The sequence below is a fragment of the Eumetopias jubatus genome, unplaced genomic scaffold (genome assembly GCF_037043125.1).
Source record: "Eumetopias jubatus isolate StellerSeaLion01/CBP00866 unplaced genomic scaffold, mEumJub1_p1.0 scaffold_6, whole genome shotgun sequence".
NCBI lineage: Eukaryota > Metazoa > Chordata > Mammalia > Carnivora > Otariidae > Eumetopias > Eumetopias jubatus.
The window spans coordinates 28,016,586-28,022,675 of NW_028274812.1; positions in this window are offsets into that span (position 1 = coordinate 28,016,586).

A 6,090-nucleotide genomic window follows, 5' to 3' on the forward strand; every position below is an offset into this window, starting at 1 on the left:
ACTGAAAACCATGTTTACCTTTCTGACAGTGTTTTTGATGGCTACTCTACACTTCCATTTTGGTCTTGTCCAACTGGAAAATCTGAGATTATAACGGTGATCACACCATCAACTTCATTTACCTCAAAATGCCAGTCCACAATGAACAAGAAGCAAATACTATTAATGACTTACAAATCGCCCCTAAATAATTACTTCCCAGTTCCTTCCCACTAAATAATTATTTTTAAAACTCTCTTACTTTTTCTATTAATTATTTTCTCACATTTTTGTTTTGTTGACTTTCTCTCTGAAAATTTCAAGTGATAGAGATATGAATAAAAGAATGGCTTTGCGGGGCGCCTGGGTGGCTCAGTCGTTAAGCGTCTGACCTTCAGCTCAGGTCATGATCCCAGGGTCCTGGGATCGAGCCCCGCATCGGGCTCCCTGCTCCACGGGAAGCCTGCTTCTCCTTCTCCCACTCCCCCTGCTTGTGTTCCCTCTCTTGCTGTCTCTCTCTCTGTCAAATAAATAAAAATTAAAAAAAAAAAAGAATGAGGGTAGAATAAATTATTTTAAAAAAAAAAGAATGGCTTTGCTCTGTGAAGATAAAGAAGAACTAGTTGTGAAAATGATTTGAAAAATAGATGATATTTATTTGTTTATTTATTTTTGCATTCAGCCTTTACTGACTTTCATGCTTCCATTGTGCTCATCATCAAGAGCCTTGGAGATGACACTCACAGTCTTTCCTCTTCTGGGAGGTCAGCTTAGGCAAACAAATGGGCTATGGACCAACTTTGTGACCTTGAGCAGATGAAAAATAGATGATATTTAATTAATACCTGTTGATTGAACTTGGAATTCCCAACAGCTATTCTTTTCAATACCTTAGTGGTCCCAAATGGGTTACCCTTAACTCTCTTCTTACTTTCATCTTTTCCTTTCTAAGGCAAGTTATCAAGTAGTAGAGGCTCCAACCCACATTCAAATCTACTTCTTCACAGTTACTATGATGTTCGTTATTACAAATCAAGATACTTTAGAGATCACAAAATGTAGAGAAAATCAAATTCCTGTCCACAAAAGGCTAACTTCTAAAAGGGAAAGGAAGACATTTATATAAGATATGACATAAGGTAGTACAACTGGTTTTCTAGCAGTGGGGCTGACATATACAAGTTAATAATGGTGTCTTCAAAATAGGCCTTTTAGGAGGTGATGCACAAAAATCTCACCACAATGTATTTCTTAAACTCCTTTTTTCAGAGTTCCAAATAGAGCCTGCACATGTTGGTCAGAATAGCCCATTAAGTGGCAAACCTTCATCTTGGAGATATGATTTAATTTTCAAAGTATTCCAAGCCATTTCCAATAAACTTGGGTAATCAAGCTGGGAAATCAGGCTACGAATGGGTGAAAACAAGGTGTGACTATAAAAAAAAATGAGAAGGAATTTCTTGCATGTTTATAAGCTACCTTTGATAACAATTATAGCTGAAAGGAAGCATGCCCCAAATGCCATGAGCTGAGCAGTACCATAAGAATAATTATAAACCCTCCCCTGGGAACCACATGGAAGATGCACACTCTCTTTGATGGCTAAACTCCAATATATTTCTTTTAAAAATTAGTCTCGACTTTAAGGTCTTGCTTGCTACTAGGTACCAACAGCAATAGTCAAAAACATGTTTAAGCACATAAATTTATTTGTTGAGGTGTGGCTATAAAGAAATAGCACTGCTTTTTCTGTATGATTCATGCATCACTCATCCACATAAATTTTCACATTCCTGGCAGGGAAAGCATATATTGATGGATTGTGTCCCAGATTCAAGCAATATCTGCTGGCTCCATGAGAGCAGAGCCTTCTCTGTATTTCTGGCTTCTGCTGCCCACTAGTGCCTATCAGTTTCTATCTCTAGCACACAGTAGGTGCTCAGTAACTATGTTGAATGAATGACATGGCTGTGTACAGTTCCACCAGGAAAAGCTTCAGTGAAGAAGAAATACTTGGGTTTTCCTCATTGCATTTCTTCTGTCTCTCCTTAGAATAAATCATCTATCACATGCAAAATTTATAATAATCATACAATCCCTTCTTCCCACAACAGTGTTCTTTGTAGCATTTCCTAAAGGCGGTAGGTGAGTATCCTACTATAGGAGCCCTGTCATAGTCAGAACATTTGGCCTCAGTCAGGTATCCTCCAAATGGTTGAATAACCGTGGCCAAGGCATGCAGCTTCTCTGGGGCTCTATCGATTCAGCTGTAAAGTGAGAATAGTAACTATGGAGGAGAACACTAAGTGAACAATGATTGAGCTCTTTCTTTGTGCCAGGCACTGTTCCAGGAGGTCTATGTAAAGAATTTTATTTAATCATCCCATCAATCCTATGAAGCACATAGTATTGTTTTATTTTACAAAGAGGAAATTGAGGCACAAAGGTTAAGTAAACGACTTGAGGGCACATGGCTGTGCTAAGTGGTAGAGCAGAGAGTGGGCTCCAGTGTGGCTCTGGAACTCTTGTTCTTGGAGCTTCTCTCTGACCTACTCACATAAACAATTACTAGAAGCCAGTGAGGGAGGGCAGGTGGCAGCCCTGTGTGAGGGACAGTATTATTAGAGAGAACATCGAGGCAGCCCACACATCCAGCAGTGAGTGTGCCAAGAGAGAGTAGAGAAATAACTGTGGAGATGGAGGTTCGGGGAAGACCATCGATTTTACAGGAACTAATATTAACGCCAACCCATGCTCTCTCCTTTATAGAACACAGCTATGTAACTTTTCTTAGGAAAATAGTTCCTGAATCACATTGTAAGGGCTGTTTTTAGATGACTAGTTTTTAAGGGTCCTTGATATATAATTAAAGAAAAGAGGAGAAAGAGGAGTTAATATTTTTCAAGAGAACTAGTTTACAACTTGCGACAAAAGAAAACCTGCTTTTCCTTTCAGCATGATGAAGTTAGAACAAGACCAAAGATAATCTGTCTACAGGCAGCAATACCATTTGATGCTTATTTGGTGGTTACGATGAGTTGTGTACAGCTCGTGCTTTCTGAAATTGGTTCATCACCCTCTGGTGCTTTTTGTTAACTTTTTTAACCTCACTCCCCACAATAAAGAGCTGATACAAGCATATTAAGGTATTTTCCTATTTCAAAAGAGACTTGCAATATGTAGCAGCCACTTGCCATGTGTGGGCTACTATTCCTTCATTAAAAAGCATCTGTTGAGTGTCTTTTGACTGTGTCAATCCCCTGTGTACAATGTAAGTTGACCAAGGTGGTTTCAAGATACCAAGATTTGGCAGTTTAGGCGGTTCCCACCCCCATTCAATCCTCATGTGTATCTGGGTCCTGCCCTGCCTTCATGATTTATATGAGCCCCACCAGCCCCTGGTTAGTTCAGTTCAAAAGCATTTATTTGCCCAGTGCTGGGGATACAAAGACTATAAAACATGGAGCCCAATGTCCAATGGCTCAGAACCTGGTGATTCCTTAACTCTGCTCTAGCTTCAGAAAGACAGAAGGGGCTAGGGGTTGGAAACGTTCTCTGGGTAAGGTTAGGCAGGGTTTCCTCTATGCCAAGGTTCCCTAGTTAGTCATGAGCTTGAGAAACTTGAATGGTATTCAAGTTCCCCCCACAGGGGAAGTCACCAGAGGTGGACACATTTGACTGTTGAGCCTCTTACAGCCTAGTTATTTTCCTCACTGGTGGATGAGCATAGAGTCCATAATAGGAAAATCAAATTGCCTCAGCACCCAAGGACAGAGGTTTGGGTAACCTCAAGACTGATTACCCTGACCCTTCGTGAGTTCATTCTGAAAACCTCACCACTTTTTATGGGCATACATTAGGCACTAATTTATACATGAGCTTTTCCCACAGTATAATGAAATGGAAATGTCTTTGACTGTCAGGCATATAAGTACAACAGCAACATTCTTAGAGGATGTAGTATTAGCTTTGAGACCACTAGGAAAATGTTGCATACCATTTTGCTACACCTGGAGATCTATATTTATGTAAGGTAACTCTTGGAACGAAAGTAGTAGCCACATTTTATAATATTCCACCAATGAAGTTGTTACAGATTTACATTTCAAATGTCATTTATCGATTCTCTTCCTACTAAAAAGACCCAAGAACAGAGACAAGACTTTCTCCTTATGGTGTATAACATAAATGAGGCTGGGCTAGAAAACTTCCCCAAAGGCCAAGATATTACAAAAGGAAAATAAACACTGAGAGCAGACACAAATCTGAATGAGGTGGCTTACAGATAGAGCTAGCCAATCATTAGTTGGAAGTTCATTAAGTAGACACCTCCTTACTGAACTTTCACAGCTTTGATAATGCAGAGGCCATCTTAAATAACCACAATTCAAGGGGCACCATTAAGTATCCCTCCCTTGCTCAAAGTCCATACCTGGTCAGGGAAGCTGAAAAGGAGCCCAGAGTTCCCATCCCTTTTTGAGGTCTGCTGAGTTCCATTTTCTCTTCAAAGACCAGCCTCTTATCCAGATGACTGTCATCAAGAATGCCCCCCACCCCGCCCTTTAGTGGAGACCATGCATACCCTACATAACATCACAGCATCATCACGTCATTAAAATAGTCCGAGCCAGTATTCACACATGGATACACACATGGAGGAATGAGGGGTCTTTTAGTTCCAAAAGATGCTTTAGGAGGAGGGCACCAAAATCGTAAAGGCACAGAACAGTGGAACAAGTTAGGGTATCACAGGTAGTTTGGTGTGGCTGGTGAATATGGTGCATTTGGCAGAACTGCAAAAGGAAAGGTTAGACCAGATCATGAAGAATCTTGTGTTCCAAACTAAAGTTGTAATCCTACAGCATTCCCAGAAATAAAACTCTGTGTGCCAATCCAACAGCTCTATGATTTAGGATGTGAAATGGATGGACTACCAGAGAATCAGAGCTGTACTTACAGGCCATAAATCTATGTGAACAAAAATGCTTTTGTTACTCATAAGTTGGCACATGACTCCTGACATCGATGTGGGTGTGACATATTTTCACTTCAGTGTTGAATAAATTATCTTATCAGTACTGGCAGGTTAGAAAAATGACTTACCTCAATTTAAATGTTTACTCAAGAGTGTCTTCTTTTATGTTTTCCAAACTTGAAACAAACATAATGCCTAAAAACTTCACAAAGATTTAAGAAACACGAGAAAATACTAGTTATCAACTGTCTTTAAGTGTGCTATTTCTTCTCCTTAAAAAAAGTGCTAATTCTATTTTTTAATACTCCTTTGCATCATCAAAACAGATAAAAGGGCAAGTATTCCTTGATAAATCTTCATCTGTTAGCTTTCATAACATAGGAATTCTGCTGCTGAGACTCTTGCTTTGCCTCATCAGGATGCCCTGTTGTTTCTACTTTGAAAACAGAGCTGCGAACTGCCCACCCATCTCCATATCCACAGCCAGCATCGGGGTGCAAGCCCATCCTTCCCCGGTCCTACAGGACTGCTGTAATTATGGTCCTGCTGGTCTCTCCAGTTCTATTCCTGCCCCCATCCAATCTTTCTCCCCTCAGTAATGAATTAATCTATTTGAAGTATAAATAGGCTCATAGCACCCCCTATTTAAAGGGCTTCAATACTTCCGCACTGAATTTCAAATGGAATCCAGATTCCCTCCCAGGGCTTATAGAGATGGGGACTCCAGCTCTATGTACTTCTTCAATTTCTTCTTGGCCACTCTCCTCTTCCTCACTTTTTTTTTTTTTTTTCCCAAACACACTGGCCTTTTGACAGTTCCAAGGAAATGTCTTTTTGGATGAGATTTTTTTTTTCCATCTCGCCAAGCTGACTCCTAACACCCTATCTGCGTAGGTTCTATGGCCCACTGCTCCAACCTTATTCCCTTTCATAGCCTAATCACCAAATTTATAAGTACATGTTTGTTTATTTTTTTACTTGTTAACGGTAACTTCCTGCTGGTCTGGGAACTCCAGAAGGGCGGGAACCCGTCTGTATTCACCATTAGATATCTATATAGCAGCACCTACATTCATTTCCTGGAGCTGCCTTCACAAAGTACCACAGGCTGAGTGGCTTAAAGCAACAGAAATTTA